Below are 23,831 nucleotides of genomic sequence, written 5' to 3' on the forward strand. Positions count from 1 at the left end.
TTCCGTGCTGTATGTCTCTGTGATTCTAATGGTTACTGCTGGTTATCCACTTAAATAAAGGGGTCAGGCAGCCTGGAGGAAGGTAAATCGAAGCTAGCATTGCTTACAGCTAGGCTGGCAAGGCACACCAAGCTGAGTAGGGAGGAGGAATGCAGTGGGAAAAATTTGAGAGGGCGTTTGACTTGGCATAGCAAGCCTTGTCTTGTGATGATACTTGGCCAGTTCTGACTCGTCTAATTTCAGCATAAAGGCAGTTGAGGTTGATGATATCTCTTTAAAACCTGCATTAATTGCTAGCCAGGGATGTATTTGTGCCCCTGGCACAATTGTGATGCCCTCCCTGCTGTGAGTGAGATCCCAGTAGCTGTGGATGAATGGGTATTTGGCACCTTATTCCTGTGGGTAAAAATAACTACTGGGGCAAGGTGGCAGCCACAATGCTGTTGCCATGGTACCCAATTATTTGCTACATCCCTGTTACCATTCTGCCGTTTTGTAAAAGAGCAGATTAAAATTATGGTATTTGTCATCTTGGCAAACAAAGGAGGGCTGATTTTAACTTTCAATGCTGTGAATTGTGAATGGTGGACATGAGGAAATCAACATCTCCTTAATTGTTCATTTTGATTCAGCTCTATACCTGGTGGTATTGTATTTTCAAAATGACTTCACTGAGTTTCCAATAGTCAGGTCTTGCAACTATAACTCAATCCATTGGAAGTGTTGACTTTGACATTTACAATTGTAAATGGTTATGTGGAATTTTGACTATAAATTCTGACAACAGGAAGCAAGGCTGTGTACGGGAAGTGTGAATGTTGCACTATATAGTTTTTCAACATTGTAATGGATTCTGTAAGACAAAAACTGAACAAAAGCTTTGATCGTCATACCAATAAATATGCAGCACTTTTTCCAATTATATATGGAAATTGATAGGTTATTCCAAACTTGTTGAAATTAGTTTTAAAGTCAATGCTTTCAATAAGTATGCTAGTGGGTTTCAGGAACAGAAATGATGGGCCAAATGTGCCTTTAATTACAATGATTCTACAAAGGTATTCAGACTCCAGGGGATTGCAAGGAGTTCCAAAAATATACATAAATTATCTTATCTATTAAATTTCTATGATTTTTAAAGCCTATTGAGGTATAGAGTTATAGAGTCATAGAACATTACAGTGCAGTACAGATCCTTATGCCTCCTATGTTGTGCAGACTGTGGAACCCATCTGAAGCCTATCTATACTACACTATTCCATTTTCATCCATATGTTTATCCGATGACCATTTAAAGGCCCCTAAAGTTGGCGAGTCTACTACTGTTGCAGGCAATAAATTCCACACCCCTACTACTCTCTGAGTAAAGAACCTACCTCTGACATCTGTCCTATATCTATCACCCCTTAATTTAAAGCTATGTCCCCTTGTGCTAGCCATCACCATCTGAGAAAAAGGCTGTCACTGTCTGCCCTATCTAACCCTCTGATTATCTTTTCTGTCTCAATTAAGTCACCTCTCAACCTTCTTCTCTCTAACGAAAACAGTGTCAAGTCCCTCAGCCTTTCCTCATAAGACCTTTCCTCCATACCAGGCAACATCCTAGCAAATCTCCTCTGCACCCTTTCCAAAGCTTCCACATCCTTCCTATAATGCAGCAACCAGAACTGTTCGCAATACTCCAAGTGCGGCCGCACCAGAGCTTTGTACAGCTGCAGCATGACCTCGTGACTTCGAAACTCAATCCCATCCAATAAAAGTTAACACACCGTATGCCTTCTTAACAACCCTATCAACCTGGGTGGCAACTTTCAGGGATCTATGTACATGGACACCAAGATCTCTCTGCTCATCTACACTACTAAGAATGTTACCATTCTCCTAGTAACCTTTATTCCTGTTGTTCCTTGCAAAGTGAATCACCTCACTTTTTCACATTAAACTCCATTTGCCACCTCTCAGCCCAGCTCTGCAACTTATCTTTGTCCCTCTGTAACCTGCAACAGTCTTCAGCATTATCCACAACTTCACTGAGTCATGCAGCACAGAAACAGACTCTTTGGCCCAACTTATCTATGCCTACCAGATTTCCTTAACTGAGCGAGCCCCATTTACCTGCATTTTGTCTGTATCCCTCAAAACCTTTTTTATTCATAGAACTGTCCAAATGTCTTTTAACTGCTGTAATTGTACCTGCCTCTACCACTTCCTCTGACAGCTCATTCCATACATTCACCATCCTCTGAAAAAGTGGCCCCTCAGTTCCCTTTTAAAACTTTCCCCTCTCACCATAAAAATATGTCCTCTAGTTTTGGACTACTCAACCCTAGGGAAAAGATCTTGGCTATTCATCTTATCTATGTCCCTCATGATTTTAGAAACCTCTATAAGGCCAACCCTCAGTCTCTGACCCTCCCAGCCTATCCAGCCTCACCTTATAACTCAAAAATTCCAATCTCGCTAACATTCTTGTTCATCTTATTTGCACTCTTTCCAGTTTAAAAACATGCTTCCTATAACGGGGCGACCAGAACTGTATGCAGTACCCTAAAAGTGGCCTCACCAATGCCTTGTACAATGCAATATTCCTCTGGACTAATCATTGTCTTACAATTTCAAAGCTGAATGTCAAAATTTCTTCACCTAGTGCCCCAGCTGCACGTTCTCTAAACATATATAAAAATGGGAGAAAGGAGTCATGTGGGATTGCTGCACCAGTGGAACGAATGCTTCAACTATTCAACCAGTGGAGGTATTGGCAAACTATACAAAAAAATGGACAAGTGATGGCAGAAGTGTAAGTGCAATCAAAGTAGGCTGTCAAATCCAATTTAACCGGGATTTTGTGTAGAAGTGGTTTCTCGCTCCATTACCAAAATATAACACAGATATAAATGGGCAAACTGGCCTCCGGTTTTCTGCATGCGGTTCTTCTAAAGTTTAAACCTTAAAATGCAAAGCTGGTGACAATAGGAGGGTGGCAATGTTCATTTCACTGAATGATCGTGGTTAGAATGGCCTCCTGTTCGGTTGCAATCAGCATTCTGGATTTTTAGCTCTTTGTATTCGTGAAACCATGGATCTGCAGATCACAAAATTGTAAGGCTGCATCTGATGGTACAAATTTACTCATTATTGCAGGCTGAGATTGAAATTCATCCAGCATATGCTACTTCTATTTGAAGCTAGTAAAATAACTAAACCCCTATCTCACTATTAGCATGAATTGCGGATTACTGCTCAAAATTGCTTCACATGCTCCAGTTTCCGGTGACTGAGGTACAATAAGTAAATCACGTGGGCAAACACAAAGATGATTGAGAGTTAACATGTTTTTCTGGGCACTAAGTGCTGGCTGTTTCCATCTAATAGTAGCCAGTAATGGATCTGTGTCATTGTATGTTTGAATATATTAGCATCTGGGAGACTTGAGCACCAAATCTCAGGGTAAATATAAGAAGGACAGATATAATTAGAATTCCTCAGTTTTTCCCTTGCACACATCTACCTTTAAGCTTGTGCTCTCTACTATAATGGAACTTACCTTGTTGACAGGAATGTAAATCTAATTAGTTAAAGAAATGCAACAGCAACACTTTTTTATCAAGAATCTGACAGATTTTACTCTTGTTGTTTGAGAACAAAATGATGTTACAACACTTGCTTCAGTTTAAAGTCAGCAGAGGGTGTTAGGAACATTTGTACAGTTATATATAATAATTATAAACTGATTTGCATGCATAATTAATGGAGCTTCTGCTTGGTGAACAGATGCCAGTTGTTAATTTGATCACTCAGTGTCTGAAGCAATGCGACACAAAATGCCTCAAAAGGCAGAACCTGAGAAAGCAATAAAGGGAAATTAACCAATTTCACGTAGAATAAGTTTGAGCTGAAAGCAAAGAAGTAAAAAAGAAAGACTTACATTCAACGCCAATCACATGTCTCAAAACACTTACGACCACTGAAGTACTTAGAAACATAGACTTCAGAGCAGAGATAAGTCGATTTGACCTTTGAACTGACTCTTTCCTTCAATAAGATCACGGCTGATCTGGTTCTAGTCTTATCTCCACTTTTTGCCTGCATCCCATAATCTTTGACTCCCTAATCTTCCAAAAAATTAATGAACACAACCTTGAATAAAATTTAAATACTTAGCCTTCACTATCTTCTAGGAAATAGAACTCAACATAATGATGTCCCTGTAATACAAAAAAAAAGTCTCATCTAATTCTCCAAAGGGAGACCTCTTACCCTTAAACTATGCCCACTAGATGCAGTCTCTGTCGTAAATGGAAGCACCTTCCTGGTGTCCACCCTATTCAATCCCTTCAAGATCATATGTTTCAATTAGATCACATCTCATTCTTCTAAACTTCAATGGATATAGACATAATCTGTTCAACCTGTCTTCATACGATAGCTCTTTCATCCCAGGAATAAGTCGAATACTTGTGAAGTCAAGATGATTTTGTAATAGAGGAAACATAGCAAACACAAATACCAACATGACAATGACGAGACAATCTTTTTTTTGTGATGCTGACTGAAGGACAAATATTGGCTAAAACATTAGGGAAAACTGCCTTATTCTTCAAAGTACTGACATGGACTCTTTTACATCCATCTAAGAGGGCATTTTGATAACTGATCCAAAACTCAGTAGCCAGCAGTATAGTACTCTTTCAGTACTGTACTGGCCTGTCAGGTTTTTGTGACTAATTTATAAGCTAATAACCGAGCGATAGCTCGGGTCAAGGAAATGGTGATTGTGTTAAGCACAATCTGGACAGAGAGGAAGACAATCGAGGAAGAATCTGAGCATTGGTAAAGGTGAGCCTGAATCTTGTGGGTTATAGAAATACTAAACCTGTTCAGCCAGAGTTGCTCATTGGAAATGTTGATGCAGTCTTTTGCTAATGTACTACATAGTCTGACTTGGAAATAGCTTTTGGTGTTCCCTTCAAAATAGGAAAACAGTGATTGACTTTGACTTTGGATAACTTGTAATGTTTTAGAAACGTGAAAAACTATAATAGAAAAGTAAGCAGTTTCGTCAGAATCCAGATTAGAAACATGGGACCATTCATTCACAACAAATGTAGTTCCTCTGATAGTCTTTGTCTTGATCTGTTCCTGTATAATGGATGCACTTCCTTACTCATATGTGGCACAATGATGTGCTTCTGCATTGTGCAAGCTAAGCGTCATCACAATGGGAAACCAGATGCTGCAAGTGATTATTATGCTGTTTAAATGCAAACAGGAATATCAGTACCAAATGGAAACTCCTGATTAGAATACAACTTATCATTTTTAAAGAAATGAATGATTTTTGTTAGGCTTTGAATTAGTCTCCTTGAGTATCATGGGGTGAGATACAGATGTAAACACTACATGTATTTTGATGGCATCATCTAATACATCAGAAAAAATGCTAATTTCAAGCAACCAGGCACATTATGAAGGCTAACTTTCTGAATACATGCTGAATGCAAGAATATTTACCTACTGGGAGCACATTGGAATGGCTTTGTGAAAGCAATATTTAAATTAAGCTCATGATGGATATATAGTGATTGACAGCTCAGAAATGAACAGGCTTGCAGTTAAATAGTCACCAAGATCTTTAGTCATACGTGAAGTTTAGGTCAACCTGCAATAAGTCATACAGGAAGAATAATATAAATAAAGCTGAGAAATCTAAAATAGTTACTGCACTCAGGAGATCTTAAAGTAAGCCAGTTGAAGTTATTCTTTGTGATTGGGCATAAACACTATTACGGATGGATGTCATCACAGAGGTCAGGAGCAGTATTTCCATTTTTTAAATCATTGAAATGGTTTTCTGGGCCAATGTTTGCAAGGTAGGATCACTGAAGTTTTGTGACATTTATTGTCAATGAGGCTTAGTGTTTCTTTTAAAGTTGCCAATTATTTTGTTCGACTCCCTAAATAGTAAAAAGGACTTTTACTGTACATTAACCATTGCCTCAAGCATTTTTACCAGCGTGCTATTCCTATTGCTCTGCTGAACACAATGCAATTTTATCATAATATAAAGCCCACACGATCCCATTAATTTAATGAAATCATACTCACTATTTGCTGCTTCTTTCTTTGCAAAGTAAAAGAGAAATTGCAGACCAATCTATATTTGTAATAAGGGTACAAATGTTTGAGTTCATTTAATATTAAGTGTGCACTTTAGTAACGTAGAATCCCTAGAGTGCAGAAGCAGGCCATTCAATCCATCAAATCCTCACCAACTGTCTGAAGAGCATCCCAATGGTGAACCACCTCACCATTTCCTTATGGCTAGTCCACCCAGTCTGCACACTACAGGCAATTTAGCATGGCTACTACAAGTAACCTGCATCCTTTTGGACCATGAGAGGAGGCCCATACAGAGACGGAGAATATGCAAACTTCACACAGACAGTCGCCTGAGGATGGGATTGAACCTAGGTCCTTGGCACTGAGAGTTAGCATTACTAACCACTGAGCCACCGTGCTGCCCTTGAAAATTACATATACTGTTCAAAAGGGCCACAACACACTGCAGCACACCAGAACTGCAAAAAGAGGAAGAAGAACACCTCTACAATGTATTCGCCAAAAACGATACCCCCGCAATTTCATCAACAGATGCCTAAGGGAAAGACAACGGAATGAGGACATGCCACAACAAAGGACTAGCCACGTTACCATACCTCAAGAACATTTCTGAACTGACAGCCAGACTACTACGGCCACTAGGACTCATAACAGCACACAAACCAACAGCCACTCTCAGACAACAACTCACCAGGACAAAGGACCTGATACCCAGCATGAGCAAAACCAATGTAGTGTACAAAACCCCATGCAAGGACTGCACAAAACACTACATAGGACAAACAGGAAGACAGCTAACGATCTGTATCCATGAACACCAACTAGCCACGAAACGACACGACCAGCTATCCTTAGTAGCCACACACGTGGATGACAAGCAACATGAGTTCGACTGGGTCAACACCACTATTATAGGACAAGCCAAACAGAGAACAGCCAGGGAATTCCTAGAGGCATGGCACTCATCCACAGATTCTATCAACAAACACATTGACCTGCACCCAATAAACCGGCCACTGCAGTGGACAGCTGGAACTGACAACCGGAAGTGGCAGAGACAAACCACTATAAATGCCGGAGGAAACATCACAGAAGCACTTCACAGGAGGCTCCCAAGCACTGAGGGTGTCACCTAGACAGGGGATGAAACGTCTGCCACACAAATTCCCAGCTCGGCGGACAGAACCACAACAAAGTTACATAGCAACTAACTTGCAAGAGTAAAGTTTTCACTTCCCTTTATGGATATATTAATTCTCATAGCTGGGTTTCGGCAATACTGGGACCAAATATAATAGTGACTCAGCTCATATTGACCCATATGATGAGGATCCCATTATTGGACAATGTAGGGTTTCACTCTCTGGTATTATTACCCCAAATGATTATTTAAAACCAATGTTACTCATGTCCCTGTCACCCACGTCAGTAGTTCTAAATTAGAGACAAAGAAACTGCAGATGCTGGAATCCAAGGTAGACAAGCAGGAGGCTGGAAGAACAATCCAAGCCAGGCATCATCAGAAGGTGGGGAAGTCAATGTTTCGGATGTAACCTTTCTTCTGAATGGCTAGATGTAGGAACTTTATTTTGGTCAGAGCAATTCATGCACATTTTTTGTCTTTTCTTCCCAAATGTTCTCATCTCTTTATGACCTACAGTGTACCCACACACTGGCTGCTCTCCCATATCTTCCAGACCATTTTATTTCCAGGAAAGAAAGGTCTCCGAGATAAAATCAAACAATAGAATATCTGGCTGTCATGTTGTCCTTGATTTATCTAATTGAAAAACTGTTAATGTGTCAGATACCTCTCCTTTGATTTTCTGCTGAAAGTTGGGTCCAATACCATGCCACGATCTCCAGTATGGGTAGGGTAAAGAAGCAGATCCCAAATTAACCTCAGCCAGAACTGGAATTGAACATGTTATTTTGGCACCAAACTGATCTACACATGGTGTCCAGCCCACCTGGTCTCCCCAAGGTTGCTGAGCAGCTATGGTAGCATACACCTTTGTATACATGTAGTATAGAGTTTAGACTAGTGAAGATAGAGGCTCCATTTTTCTTTCCATTGTTTGGTTGACCAGGAACTTTTCCCACTCTTACTGCCTATCATTGGCATGTGTTGGAAGGGTTTTTAAGCCAATAATCAACTTGTTTGGCCATATTTGAATGTGTCTTTTCCGCCCATCAAATCCTGGAGTGGAACGTTACCTCAGAGCTTTAGGTTCAGAGCAAAGATGATCCCCAATGCACCACAAAAAGACCAGATTTGAGATGCTACTACTTCCTAGTGGAAGGGACTAAATGGAGTGATAAGAATATTGTTGGGACACAACAGGAAGCACTGTTTTTGGAAGAATGCACATGCTGTAAATGGATATAATGTGATTTTTGCCTCCACCAGGGAATTTTACTTGATATGGCAACACTTTTGTTATCCCTGGCAACGTAGGACCCTGGTGTGGATATCATGGTATTCATGAATCCATATGATGTTTATTACAGCTGACTGAAATACATAAATATTACATTCACAAAAACAGTCTGGGTTAATATTATGTTAACAGAGCAACCTACTATCAATAGGTGATATATTTCAAATGGTCTCTGGGGTAAGATCAGTCTGAGACCTTTATACTCTAAGGGTCAGACGCGATGATGCAGAGTTGATATCATGAGCATGTTTCTTGAAGATATACTGACCTATCGATGTGACACGAATTGAGATCATGGCACATAAATTTGACATTTTTGTCTTTACCTTTGGAAACAAAATATTTGAGGGTCTTTTTGTATTATTGATAGGTTAGACACTTAGCTTTCACATTCATGACCTGGAAGGCCCAACGCAGATTGACTGGATGTAAGTCTCCCCTACCTGGACTGATTTGCCAGGAGTTTAACTAGTTTCAAAATTGCAAATATGGCCCTAATGAATTGGAAATCTGTTGCAGAGAATTCGGAGAATAATTAGAATAGGAAATGGAAAAATGGCACATAGTTGGGGGGGTATTGGACCATAAGACTGTAATATGTAGGAGCAGAAGTAGGTCATTCAGTCCATTGAATCTGCTGTGCCATTTTGTGACATCATGAATGATCTGATAATCCTCAATTCCAATTTTTTGCCTTTGCCCCACAATTCTTGATGTCCTTATGAGTAAAAGTCTATCATCACAGTGAATATACTTAATAGAACATAGAATGTTACAGCGTAGTACAGGCCTTTCAGCCCTCAATGTTGTTCCGACTTATGAAACCAATCTGAAGCTCATCTAACCTATTCAATTTTCATCCATACATTTATCCAATGACCGTGTTAATGCCCTTAAAGTTGGTGAGTCTACAACTGTTACAAGCAGGGTGTTCAATGCCCCTACTACATTCTGAGTAAAGAAACTACCTCTGACATCTGTTCTATATCTATCACCCCTCAATTTAAAGCTATGTCCCTTTGTGCTAGTCATCACTATCTGAGGAAAAAGGCTCTCACTGTCCACCTCATCTAATCCTCTGATCACCTTATATGTCTCTATTAAGTCATCTCTCAACCATCTTCTTTCTAACGAAAACAGTCTCAAGTCCCTCAGCCTTTCTTCATAACACCCTCCCTCCATACCAGCCAACATCCTGGTAAATCTCCTTTGCACCATTTCCAATGCTTCCACATCCTTCCTATAATGTGACTAACAGAGCTGTACACAATGCTTCAAGTGCGGCCGCAACAGAGGTTTGTACAGCTGCAACTCGACCTCATGGCTCCGAAACTCAGTCTGTCTACCAATAAAAGCTAACACATCGTACGCCTTCTTAACAACCCTATCAACCTGTGAGAGAGTCTAAGACCAAAGGGTTGCACATTTAACTTAGAGATGAGGTGGACCTTTTTTCTCTCCAGAGGGTAGTGAACCTGTGGAGTTTTTTACCATAGAAGGCTGTTGAGTTTGTGTTCAAGAAGGGGAGTAGGGACAACCCTGGTAATTATAGACCGATGGGCCTTACTTCGGTTGTGGGTAAAGTGTTGGAAAGGGTTGTAAGAGATAGGATTTATAATCATCTAGAAAGGAATAAGTTGATTAGGAATAGTCAACATAGTTTTGTGATGGTTAGGTGGTGCCTCACAAACCTTACTGAGTTCTTTGAGAAGGTGACCAAACAGGTGGATGAGTGTAAAGTGGTTGATTTGGTGTATATGGATTTCAGTAAAGTATTTGATTTCAGAAAAGACAGAAGTATGGGATTAAGGGGATTTAATGGTTTGGTTCAGAAGTTGGCTAGTTGTGAGAAAACAGAGGGTGGTGGTTGATGGGCAATGTTCAATGGAGTTCAGTTATTGGTGGTATTCTGCAAAGATCTGTTTTGGGGCCACTGCTGTTTGTCATTTTTATAAATGACCTGGATGAGGCTGTAGAAGGATGGGTTAGTAAATTTGCAGATGACAGTAAGATTGGTGGAGCTGTGGACAGTTACAAAGGATGTTGTAGGTTACAGAGGGATATTGATAAGCTGCAGAGCTGGGCTGAGAGGCGGCAAATGGAGTTTAATGCGGAAAAGTACACCTCAAGTCCCAAGAATCGTATGTGTCTCAATAAGGTCACCTGCCATTCTTCTAAACTCCAATGAGTATATACAGGCCAAATTTACTCAACCATTCCTGAAGTGACAGTCCCTCCATACCTGGTAGCAACCTAATGAATCTTCTCTGAGATGCCTCCAATGTCACTGTATCTTTCATTAGATAAGAAGCCCAAAACTGTTCACAATATTCCAGCTGTAGTCTGACTTAGTACCTTGTACAGTTTTAGCAAAGCCTTCTATTTTTAACCTCCATTCCCTTTCAGCTAAAACCTACCATTCCTTTTGCTTTTCTTACTACTTGTGGGTGCTAGCTTTTTGTCATTCATGCACAATTCCGAAATTCCTCTGTTCTTTAGCTTTCTTCAGTCCTTCTCCATTTTAGCAATATTCAGCTCCTTTCCTCTTCCTGACAAAGTGCATGATGTCACATGATGTTTTGCCCACTAGTTTAACTTGTCTGTGTCCCTCTGCAGATTCTTTGAGTCATACTTACAATTTGCCTTCTGACCTGTTTTTGTGTCATTTGCAAACTTGGTGCCAGTACATTCATTTTCCCCATCCAAGTCATTAATATATATTGTACACAATTGTGACCCCTAGGGATCCAAGATGGCGGCATCCTGTTTGCATCGTGTTTGCTGGGCTTCACACCAACCTGACAGAGCCAGACCCCATCCCAAACACTTTACTGTGAGTAAAAGTACAGTAAAAGAGCTAGAAACCTGAAAAAAATCTACTTTCATTTGTCCTTGCAGCTGGAGAATGCCGAAGAAAGGAGGAAGCTTGCCCGGGGCCGGGCCCATTGCCCAGGCCGCTGAAGCTGTAGGCTTGTTTACTCACCAGTCCCTAGCTGAGGAGCTGGCCAAATCTCGTGAGGTCCTGGGGAGGCAGATCCAGGAAAAAATTGAAGAGAAGCTGGCTCCTGTATCTGCTATGCTGCAAGACCTGGGAAAAGGACTGATGAGCTCAAGCGTCAGGCTGCAGGGGTAGAGGCAGGGACTGACTCCTCCAAGAGCCGGACTGAAGCCCTGGAAATGAAGGTCTGTGGTCTGTTGGATCTGGTACATGATCTCCAACAGGACAGAAGAACGAACCTGTGTGTTATTGGCATACTGAAGGGGTCAAGGTGAGCGGCCAGTGGAGTTCTTTGAGAAGTGGTTCTCAGAGTACCTTGGTTTGGAGATTGAGAAGGGAATGTCAACAATTGAAAGAGCCCACTGGATCGCAGAACAAAAGCCAGGTGTGGATCAGTGCCCAATTCCTGTCCTGGTGAGGTTCCATCATTATAAAGATAAGCAGAGGGTCATGGAAGCCTCTAGAGTCCAAGGGAGAGACCCGAAGGCGTTGGTACGTGGCGTCTTCAGGGTCATGTTTTTTTAAGACTTCTCGGTGGCAGTGGTCCAGAAACTGAAGTCCTATGATGGCATCAAAGGAGATTGAGAGAACTTGGGATCCTGTATTCTCTAAGGTATCCAGCAGTGCTTCTGATTGAGCATAATGGATCCATACATTTATTCGACTTGCCAGAGAAAGCGAACAACTTTGTGGACACGTTGACTTAAGTCAAACAGCCGAATAGACGTAGAGGACAGAGCTATTCATGTTTGCTTTTCTTTAAAAAGGACTTGGTAGAGTCTCCTTTCTGTTAATATGTTGCGTGAAATGATGTTTGGGCTGGATAGAGTATTTATCTTTAATCTCTCAGTTATGTTAAAGAATGGGTGACATATTTATTTTTAGTTTACTTGTCTATACTACTAATCTTGCTTTTGGGTGTTTTTTTTCTCTACTGGGTAGTTGGTGTGTGTGGTGCGACCCTAGCTGGTTGGAGTTGAGAGGGTGGTTGGGATGGTTACCAGGATTGTGGGATGTGTAGGTACCCCCTTTGAATGGGGGATAAATTCCTCCAATCAATACCTTTGGTGATTTTTTTGTTTTTCTGATTTTGCTGTATATAGTTTTTGTAAGTTTTGTCGATTTGTTGGCTGTAGTTATTTTTAGTCTACATAGTTTTTGGGTTTTGTGGATTCTTTTGCATTAAAGCTCAGTGATCTGTAGTTCGGTTTCTTCCTCTCTGGAATCTAAATGGTGCTACACAAGGTTATGGCTAAGGATGTGTTTAAGTGGTGCACCTGGAATATTAAGGGGAGTCATTTACCAGTGAAGAGGAAGAAGGTACTTTCCAGTCTTTAAAGAGAGAGGGTGGATGTTGCCTTATGACATGAAACACATCTGGATGATGCAGAGCATTTGAAGCTGCAACAGAATGGGTATGACCGAGTTTATTTTTCATCTTTCAATACGAGGAATAGAGGGGTGGCCATTTTAGTTGGAAAGAATCTCCCATTTAAGTTATTAGAGTGTATTAAAGACACACATTGGAGATTTGTAGTTCTTTCAGCTTTGATATATGGGGAAGAATCTGAAATCTTAAATGTTTACTGTCCCCCTCTCCACCCCCTTAAGTTCTTGACAGATGTGCTTTCTAGACTGGTGAACCTTGCATCTCAGCATATTATCGTAGGAGGGGATTTAAATTGTCTAATAGACCATGAGGTGTACAGAATGCCCAAAGATCTGCTGATATCTTCTTTGCGATCAAAACAATTAGTGAATTTGTGTGTTGAATTGGGGTTGGTAGACGTTTGGAGGCACCTTCACCCTACTGGCAGGAACTTCATTTTTTTTTGAACCCACATAAATGCCATACCCCAATTGGTTTTTCTCTGATCCCTGCAGCACATTTTGGGCTCGGTGGCGTCATGTACAATTGGCAATATTACTATTTCTGATCGCGCCTCAGTGTATTTAATGGTTACAGTAAGGATACAATTATAGGCTTGAGGCATTGGCGACTGGACACCTTCATCCTTAAGAATAGCAAGTTTATTGAAGTCTTTTTTCTACTGAATTCAGGGCTTTTTTTAGATATTAATTGAGGCTCGGTCAGTAGCCCATCCATTCTTTGGGAAACAGCTAAAGCCTATTAGCAAGTTTGAGAAGATTTGTAGCTTAGGTTGAGGTTCTGGATATAGCTTTGCTTGCTGAGTTGGAAGGTTGGTTTTCAGAAGTTTCATCACCATACTAGATAACATAATCAGTGAGCCTTCAAATGAAGCACTAGTGGTATGGCCCACTTTCTATTTATGTTTTTAGGTTTCCTTGGGTTGGTGATGTCATTTCTTGTGGTGACAAACACTACATTGGACAAACAGGCAGAAAACTAGCCACCAGGATACATGAACTTCATCTAGCCACAAAAAGACATGACCCACTCTCACTAGTATCTTTACATACAGATGAGGAAGGACACCACTTCAACTGGGACAACTCATCCATCCTAGAACAAGCCGAACAGAGACCACATGAGAATTCCTAGAAGCATGGTGTTCCAACTGAAACTCTACCAACAAACACATTGACTTGGATCCCATTTACCACCCCCTGAGAAAAAGAACAGCAAATGACATTGCCACAGGAATTGACATTACCACAAGAAATGACATCACCAACCTAAGGAATCCTAAGCACATAAATAGAAAGTGGGCCATACCACCAGTGCTTCATCCGGAGGCTGATTGATGATGTTACCTAGTATGGTGACAAAACGTCCGAAAACGAACCTTCCAGCTTCGCGAGCAAATCTATATCCAGAGCTAAAGCCTATCTTAGGGGATTGATTATTTCATATTCAGCCAGTAAGAAGTGGCAGATGGGTAAGCAGTAACACTTGCTCGAGACACGTCTGAAATTAGCTGAAAACGCATATCTTGACAGGCCCTTGCTGGTTAAACTGCAGAGGAACACAGTGGTTCGGTCTACGCTGAACTCAATGCTCATATGGGGAGCTTACATTTGCAAGTCAAAGGCTGTTTAAGCATGGGGATAAGCTGGACATACCTTGCTTGGAAAATGAGTGCCCCCCCAAGCCATTATCTTGATCAGAGAGTACACTGGAAATTTAACCTATGATTCTAAAAGGATTAATGCAACATTTCAGAAATTTTACTCTGAATTATACCAATCTGAAAGCTGTGAGAGTGGGCAGGTTAGGATGGAGTCTTTCTAAGAATTTGGACCTTCCGGGAGTGACCCCTGAACATGATTCTCTCTTCAATGCCCGTTGTCAGAGCAACAGGTGCAGGAGGCTGTGAGGCAGCTCCAGAATGGAAAGGCGCCGAGTCCTGATGGGCTCCCCAGTAAGTTCTATAAGGAATTTATAGGTATATTGTCAGGGCCGATGCTTAGTATGTTTCATGACTCACATAATTGTGGCCCCCTCCTACCATCTCTAAGAAAGGTGAGCACCTCTCTCATTCTTAAAAAAGGGAAGGCCCCGGAGGACTGTGCTTCCCATAGGCCCATTTCACTCCTGAATGTTAACTTCAAAATCCTCTCTAAGACTCTGGCATTAAGGCTAGAAACTGTACTGCCCTCCATCATTAACGAGGACCAGACAGGGTTCATAAAAGGTCACAGATCGATGGATAATATTTGGAGATTACTTAACATGATCCAAGTATGTCAACAGCGATTGGTGCATGAATTGATGATCTCCTTAGATGTGGAAAAGGCATTTGACAGGTTCAAGTGGCCATATCTTTTTTATACTTTAAAGCAGTTTGGCTTGGGTGAGACCTTCGTCAGGTGGTTGGAGGTTTTGTATAGTGACCCTCTTGCCGTGGTCCTCACCAATGGGTGTACTGTCAAGCAATTTCAATATTTGTAGGGGCCATTGATAGGGCTGTCCCTTATCATCGTTGCTTTTCACATTGGTGATTGAACCGCTGGTGGAGGCAATGCATTAGGATCCCAATATAACCATTCCAGAAGTGGAGATGAAGTCTCATAAGATTTCATTGTATGCAGATGATATTCTTGTCTTCTTATCAAACCTAACAGTGTCTGTGCCACACCTGATACAATGCATTAATCTATTTGGTGGCTTCTTGGGTTATAAGATAAACTTGGCGAAATCAGAGGCCATGTCCATGGGTGGTCTCCCGAGAGTGCCTGATCCTGAGGGTGGATCTCAGTTCCCTTTTAGATAGTAACAGGAGGGCTTTCTTTATTTAGGTGAATTTATTACTCCAGTTTTTGAACTGATATTTAAAACCAATTTTGCCCATTTAATCAAGCAGGACCTTTGTAAATGGGAGGCGCTTCCGATCTCTTGGTGGTTAGATCAGATAGCCATCATTAAGATGAACGTTCTGCCCCATCTGTTGTATCCTATGCTTTTTACTAAGCAAATATTTAGAAGGCTGAACAGTTGGTTTAGTTATTTTATCTGGTATCACAAGTGACCTCTTATTAAATTGATCAAGTTGCAGTTACCTTACAGACTGGGAGGAGTGGGCCTCCCAGATATCAAAAACTATGAATTAAGCTCATTGGGCCCAGGGGAACCCTCACTCACTTTGTTTGGACATCAAAGCATCTCAGACAAGATGCCCCCTTATTAGCCTGTTGTTCTCTGACAAAATGAAAACAGTTAAGGAATATTGCCCAATAGTCATCAATACTGTTGAGGCGTGGAGGGAAATGAATCAGAGTGAGGGCAATATTGCCAAAACATTATTTTCCACACCCATAGTTGATCTGCTAGGTTTTCAGCCATGGATAATGGACTCTGGGTTTAAACTATGGGCAGCTAGGGGCGTACCTTGCTTGGGTGATTTATTCGAAGGGAGACATAGAGTCATAGAGATATACAGCAAGGAAACAGACCCTTCGGTCCAACTCATCCATGCTGACCAGATATCTCAACCCAATCTAGTCCTACCTGCCAGCACACAGCCCATATCTTTCCAAACCCTTCCTAATCATATACCCATCCAGATGCCTTTTAATATTGCAATTGTACCAGCCTCCACCAATTCCTCTGGCAGCTTATTACATACATGTACCACCCTCTGCGTGAAAAGATTGCCCCTTGGGTCTCTTTTATATCTTTCCCCTCTCACCCTAAACCCATGCCCTCTAGTTCTGGACTCCCCCAAACCAGGGAAGAGACTTTGTCTATTTATCCTATCCATGCGCCTCATGATTTTATAAACCTCTTTAACCTCAGCCTCCGAAGCTCCAGGGAAAACAGCCTCAGCCTATTCAACCTCTCCCTATAGCTCAAATCCTCCAACCCTGGCAACATCCTTGTTAACATTTTCTGAACTCTTTTAAGTTTCACAGCATCCTTCCGATAGGAAGGAGATCAGAATTGCACACAGTCTTCCAACAATGGCCTAACCAATGTCCTATACAGCCGCAACATGATCTCCCAACTCCTGTACTCAATGCTCTGACCAATAAACGAAAGCATACTAAATGCCTTCTTCACTATCCTATCTACCTGCGACTCCACTTTCAAGGAGCTATGAACCTGCACTCCAAGGTCTCTTTGTTCAGTAACACTCCCTAGGACCTTACCATTAAATGTATAAGTTCTGCTAAGAATACCTTTCCCAAAATGCAGCACCTCGCATTTATCTAGATTATACTCTATCTGCCACTTCTTGGCCTATTGGCCCATCTGATCAAGATCCCATTGTAATCTGAGGTAACCTTTTTCACTGTCCACTACACCTCCAATTTTGGTGTAATCTGCAAACTTACTAACTACACCTCTTATGCTCACATCCAATCATTTATATAAAAGATGAAAAGTAGAGGAACCAGCACTGATCCTTGTGGCACTCCACTGGTCACATGCCTCCAGTCTGAAAACAACCCTCTGTCATCTGCCTTTGTGCCAGTTCTGTATCCAAATGGCTAGTTCTCTCTGTACTCCATGAGATCTAACCTTGCTAACCAGTCTCCCGTGGGGAACCTTGTCAAACGCCTTACTGAAGTCCATATAGATCATGTCCACCGCCTTTTGACTAGTCGGCTCAGAAATATGAATTGCCCAGTAGGGACCTCTTTTGTTTCTTTCAAATTACAAATTTCATACAAAAAGACACCACACTTCTAACTGATCCTTATAGGTCTTGAGTGCTGAGGGTACATTATCTGTTAGCAACGCTTATCATGTATTGGGAGAGGGTCCCTTGGATGGGACCAAATGGCTCTGTAAGGTACGGGAGAAGGATTTGGACATTGAGATCTCTTCTGAAGTATCGGAGGATATCTGGGAAAATGCAAGAAGGATCTCGATTTGCATCAGGACCCATGCCTTGCAATTGAAGATTCTCCATAGGGTCTGTCTGACCCCAGACCGCCTCACTAAATTTAAAGCTGGAGCATCTCCAATGTGTCCTAAATGTAAAGTGAACATGGGCGCGCTTACTCATTGCCTTTGGTCCTGCCACATACTGTGGGCACACTGGAGTGCTGTAGTAGGTGAAGTAGAGAAGGCCTTAGGAATAGAGGTGGAGATGGACCCGGTATCTCTTCTTCTTGGCTTTGTTAATTCACTTTCATTAAATGCACACAAAAAAAGGATTTTCAGTATCCTCACCTTTTTGCAAGCAAGAACATTCCATTGGGGTGGGTATCGGAAAATCCCCCGGGGCTGGTGGGCTGGCATATGTTAGTCATGGAGCACATCCCCTTGGTCTTTCTTACGAGTTTGGTGCAACATAAAACTGAGAATTTTTATATGACGTGACAGCCCTTTTGGACTACCTGGATACAGATTTATCTGCCATACTAAAAAGAGCCTTTGTATAGCCATGACAATTCTATGTAGTGAATCTGGTATCCAGACAGGAGGAACTACAAACATATGAATATGTATAAACTTAAGCGCTGGATGATCGAGGGCTATTGCTTTGTTTTGCTTAGCTGTGTTGTGGTTATTATTATTATTATTATTGTTAAGATTTTCCTTTTTTAGCTTAGTTATTAGTTAGAATTTATTTATGTAATTAGTGGGTTTGTTTTTTAATATTGGTTTGAATTGTTTGGTTTTGTATTTGTTGTAATATTCAAAAGAAGTTTTTAAAAATAAAAATATATTTTAAAAAATAGTAATTGTGACTCCAGGTCTGACCTCTGTGGCACTTCAATAATTACAGATTGCCATCTTGAAAATTTCTTCCTAATCCTCACTCTCTATCTTCTATTACTTAGTCAATCATCTATCCATTGCTAATATACTACCTCCACCATCATAGGCACTTACCTTATTAAATAGCCTAATGTGTGTTACCTTATCAAATGCACTCTGAAAGTCCAAGTAAATTATGGTCACTGATTTGCTTTTAGCTATCTTGCTTGTTACTTCCTCAAAGAATTTTCGTCAATTTGTCAGGCCTAATTACCCCCTTCATGAAACCGTGCTGACTCCACTTGATTATGTTATGTATTTTAAATGCTGTGCTATTACATTCTTTATAATGGACTCTAACATTTTCCCAATAACAAGTGTTTAGCTAACGAGCCTATAGCTTTGTTCTTTGTCTCCTTCCCTTTTTAAATAAAGTTGTTAGATTTACAGTTTTACAATCAGCTGGGAATTGTCAAGGATCTAAGGATTTTTGGAAGATTACTACACAGTACATTTATTACCTCAATAGCTAATTCCTTTAGTATACTATGAAGCATCCCATCAGGACCAAGATACTTACATGTCTTTAGCCCCAGTAGTTTTCTTTTTCTCTAGTGATGGTTATTGTATTTATTTCTAATCCTTCTTTTATCACTTGATTATTTAGTAATTTTGGAATAGTATAAAGTACTTATTCAGCTCCTCTGCCATTTTCTGTATCCCCATTATTATTTCCCAGCCTCATTCTCTAAGAGGTCTGTGATGACTTTGACTTCTCTCTTCCTTTTTATATATTTGAAGAAACTCTTGCTGTCTGTGTTGATATTATCTGCAAATTTACCTTATCCACTTCTTAGCACCCCTACAATGTGAAAGCAGGCCATTTGGCCCACTGAGTCCAGATCGATCCTCCGAACAGCAGACCACCCAGACCCACCTTGCAACCCTGCATTACCTGTGGCTAGCCTGCACATCCCTGGATATTATGGGGCAATTTAGCATGGCCAATCCATCTAACCTGCATATCTGTGGAAGGAAACCCAAGCAGACATGAGGAGAATTTTCAAACTTCACACAGTCACCGAGGGTATAATCAAACCAGGTCGGTGGCACTGTAAGGCAGCAGTGCTAACCACTGAGCCACTGTGCTGCTCTTTTATCATTATATGTTTGGTTTCCTTTGTGCTTCAGAGGTTAGCGCTAGAGCACGTTGGGGAACAATCGAGAGAGGTTTGCTTCAATATTGGAGACTATGTTGTCCATGAATCAGTATTCAATATTTTGACCATTAACTTGAGAGCATCACATCTCCAAATGTTCCTGACAGCAGCATATTCAATAATAATTTGATGGGCAGAGTATTACATTTAGAAAAACAAATGGTCAGAGGTATGTTCGTGGATTTGATTGCACAGAAGATTGGACATATAATGTATGGGCTGGGCTGGTTGGACCAGCAAACCTTTTCCTGTTAGTCATTTTATGTAATGGATATCCAAAGGCACCAAAGAACATTTAATGTCTGATATTAAAACTGGGAAATGACAGAAAAAATAATCTTCACATTCTGATGTATGGCACCTTGATTCACCAGGATATCATGCTCATAGAACGCTGGAAGGTAAACTGACTCCACAATAATTAGACATTATTCGAGTGTCATATTGCACAGCATCCAGCAATAGCTGTTGAACTGCAAGACCTTCCCAGTCAGTGTCCTTTGCAGGAAATAAATCACCGGGCTTTGAGGAAATATATTATTCAAATCATTATAGACTCCACAATGATATATATTGCATTAACTCATATTTGATTCGTTCGGTATAAATGTGACTTCGCTTTAAAACAGGTCATGCTGAAATCTATATTGTTGCTGAGATTTGCCCTGAGTAAGGCAAAATTTATTATAATTTATGCTAATAATCCACTCTGTGTCTACTTTGCAAAATTGGTACCTTTAAGGCTTAGAAATTGCAATAATCAATAATACATTATTACAATTATTTATTTACTGCTTGTAAATGTAAAATAAAACTTTATAAGATGAATATAGAATGGTTTTACATTGTTTCAGTGTGTACCACAAGTATGACTTGATTACTTGTAAAGGGGTAATGCACTATAATAATTTATTAGAGAAGATCACATTAGCCCATGAAGTAATTCAGTTACTCTGTTCATTGTTTAACGGCAAGATTAAGTTAAACCTCTGGGATTTTAAAGTAAAGAATATAAAAGGCATTTTTCTTTGTGTAGGTTATTTGGTGTATCAGCTCAATGATGAAGAATTGGGGAAATTTTAGATTTATATAGAATCATAAAATCTTGCAGTACAAACAGAGGCAGTTTGTCATTGTATCTCTTTCACTACAGCCTAACACATTTTTCCTTTTTTTTTCTTTTTTTTATAAATACTTTTATTGAAAAGAAAGAAAGTTTTTAGGTTTTGTTTTACAAAATTACAAAACTAATACAAAATACTGTAATCTCTTTACAGTATAGTAACAATATCAGTATAAAAAAAGCTAACTACTAATCTACTCTACAGACTACCAAAACACAAAATAGGATATAAAAAGGAAAACTCTATATATATAATACGTAACTAACAACAAAAAAAAGGAAAAAAATAAATAATTAAATAAACATTCAAAGTAAGATTATGTCAAGTCATAACAAAACCCGTATTTATATCGGATTCTTCCTTCCAGGGGCCCCCGAACTGACAGACATAGTCCTTATGGCCTTTTCAAGTATATTTTGAATTCTCTTTTGTAATTTGTGATTGAATCTTTGCTACTTCTGTGTAACCATGCACTTTCAGGGTGATATGGCCAAATGGAGGTTTATCAGCTTGGGGAGGGTCGGGGTGGAAGGGGCATGTAAAATTCCTCCATGTAAAATTCCAACCATTAACTTACACATAATTGCATCAATTTTACACGCTCCAAAAATGCTGCCTGACTGCTAAGTATTTCCAGCATTTTCTGCTTTTATTCAGATTTCCTCCACCTACCGTGGTGTCTCTGGGTTCTCTTCTTGTGAACCTCCTTGGTCTTCACATCATTCCTAAACTACAATGTTCATCGAGCTTCAGTTGATGCCTAACCAATGTTTAATTAAGACTGAGTGTAATTCCTTACTTATGTAAACTGCCCACCTGAAAGATAAATAAATTGAAAAATAAATAACAAATGTTAATGAAAAATGATAAAGGATAATAAAGAATAAGTAACTGGAATTCTAATCCAAATCAGACACCAGAATTACTCTCACTTACAAGGCTTGGTTTAAAAACTAGAGTATAAACTAATTCTTATGCAAATCTCAATTTGTTGTCTCCTGAGAAATTAAAGAATTAGTCATTCTTTCTAAAACCCAGGAGAGAGTTTGCTTTGCAAACATAGCAATATAGTGTATTAGATACAATTGGTAGGTATAATATGCAGATAATTTGCATATGGGGAGAGCTAAATTAAAAAAAATGCAGAACTTGCAATTTCTAATTTTTGCCTGGAAAGTTTTGTTCCATATATTTGTTTTCCAGGTTTTAATAAGCAATTCAGAGTAGAACATCGATCAGCTTGAGCAGATACAGGAAACCCTGCTGTTTACAGTGATGCAGCTATTAATAATTTACATTAGAGAAACAGCCAGGTTCATATTCAAAGGACTCACAATCAGTTTGTTAATATTATAGGAAACATCTATTGTTTACACTCAGGTGGACATTAACAATTTAAATGAGTTGATTGAAACAAGTTGATCTAAGTTTAAAAGATACATCTGTTTCTTTCAAGAAGAAGTTAAACAAGATAAAAACCCAACCTCGTGACAAAGTTTCTCTACATTCTGAGGTGTTTTCATCTCATCATATTTGCCACCTCAGCCAAAATGTGTAAGGGTTATTTGAGGTCACAGACTCTCATTGGTCTTTAAAATAAAACAAAGAACTATGGATGCCGGAAATCTGAAACAGAAATCGAAAGTGCTGGAGAAACTCAGCAGGTCTGGCAGCATCTGTGGAGAGAATTTCAGAACTAGCATTCGAAGTCCAGTGAGTCTTCATCAGGGCCTTTATTCAGATACTCACCAATGAACATGTTGGTCATATTGGTCCACTTGGACCAGCATGCCTTACTCACAAACGTATTTTTTTCTTCTTCTGGGTTGCCATTTGGCTCGAGGCAGATGCCTATAGCAAATTGGAAAAGGTGGAAATGAATACTTCAGGCAGGTTTTGAAGTCCTCCTTTATGGCCTAGTCTCAGCTGAAGTCATTGGCTGACTTGAGGAGAGATGGTCCCTCTAAACGGCCTCTCGGCTGTTGAGTCCATTGTTTGCTGATTGAGTTAGACAGAAGGTACCTCCATTTGAAGACATCCCCCTCCCTTACTCTTGGCTGAATAGGCAGCCTGCAGCTTCTTGCAAGTTACAGGTTACTCAACTGGCTTTAAGAGTTTACTGGCTGTCCCGACTTGGACACCAAGCTTGCATTCTGACTACTAATTGGTCAACTCAGGGAATACTTACTGCTTGGTGACAGTTTGCCAGTCGGTGCAGGATATTGACTCCATTTGACCCCGAGATTGGGATCCCATCCCAAAGCCCAAAACTTACCCAACATCTCTTTGAAGGTGTTAAACATTGAATCTGATAGGTCTCATTCCCCATGTGTGTGTAGCTGAAATGATCTTTGGTTTACATTCTCCCCAGAAAAAAAAATCCTCCTTCTGAAAGTTAATGCCATTCTTCACAAGACTGACTTTTCCATTTGTGCTTGAAACTGGGAGTTTTATGGATCAGTTGGAATTATTGGATTCAGATTTGAGTGTGATGTGTAATGAGCTGAACATTTCATTGCATTTGAGTTTATTGATCCAGTCAAGTCAAACAATCTTGAGTATGACTTTAGTGTTTATCAGGATATAACCAAATGTATTACTTTGACACATTTTTTCCTCTTAAATATACAGTTTGGTGAAATTCTCAGCCCCGTCCTTGTGAATTGTAAGAAAATTTGTTTATCTGTATTTATTCGGTTCACTAGCACCAGGTTTCCAATCTAGCCTTGGATTGAGTCTGCAACAAAATTTAATATTCAGTGGGCGAACAGGGAATCTTTGTCCTATTTATATGTT

Source organism: Chiloscyllium plagiosum, unplaced genomic scaffold (assembly GCF_037043375.1).
Source record: "Chiloscyllium plagiosum isolate Xiang-an unplaced genomic scaffold, Cpla_swu_hap1 HiC_scaffold_24, whole genome shotgun sequence".
NCBI classification, from domain to species: Eukaryota; Metazoa; Chordata; class Chondrichthyes; order Orectolobiformes; family Hemiscylliidae; genus Chiloscyllium; species Chiloscyllium plagiosum.